The sequence below is a fragment of the Nannochloropsis gaditana genome, assembly GCF_000240725.1.
Source record: "Nannochloropsis gaditana CCMP526 unplaced genomic scaffold scaffold608, whole genome shotgun sequence".
Classification (NCBI taxonomy): Eukaryota; class Eustigmatophyceae; order Eustigmatales; family Monodopsidaceae; genus Microchloropsis; species Microchloropsis gaditana.
Genome location: NW_005803345.1, coordinates 13,229 through 13,708, shown reverse-complemented (window position 1 = coordinate 13,708; position 480 = coordinate 13,229).

Genomic DNA, 480 nt, shown 5'->3' with positions numbered 1-480 from the left:
CTCCCTCCCTCCCTCCCTCCCTCCCTCCCCACCTTCCTCGTCACCACCCCGGCTTCCATTGCCTCCTTGATGGCGGCGCCCACCTCCTCCTCGTTCCCGTAATCGCAGGCGCAATCCAAATGACGGTAGCCCTGATGGAAGGGAGGGAAGGAGGGAGGGAAGGAGGGAGGAAAAATGGAAGGAAGGAGAGGGGGAGGGAGGTAAGTAGATAAAGGGGGCGTGCCACGCGTTTCCACGTGGCACACCATGTCCTATATTCTTTCGGAAGCCTTTTGCCCTCCCAGCCTCACTCCCTTCCGCCTTCCTCCTTTTCTCCCTCCCTCCGTCTTTCCTGCCCTCCCTCCCTTCCTCCCTCCTGGCCTCACTCCCCACCTGCTTCAGAGCAGCCAGCACGGCTTTTTTGACCTCTCCCTTCGGCGCTTTCCATGTGCCCAAGCCTATCACAGGCATTTTGCTCCCGCTTCCTGACAGCGTGAGGGC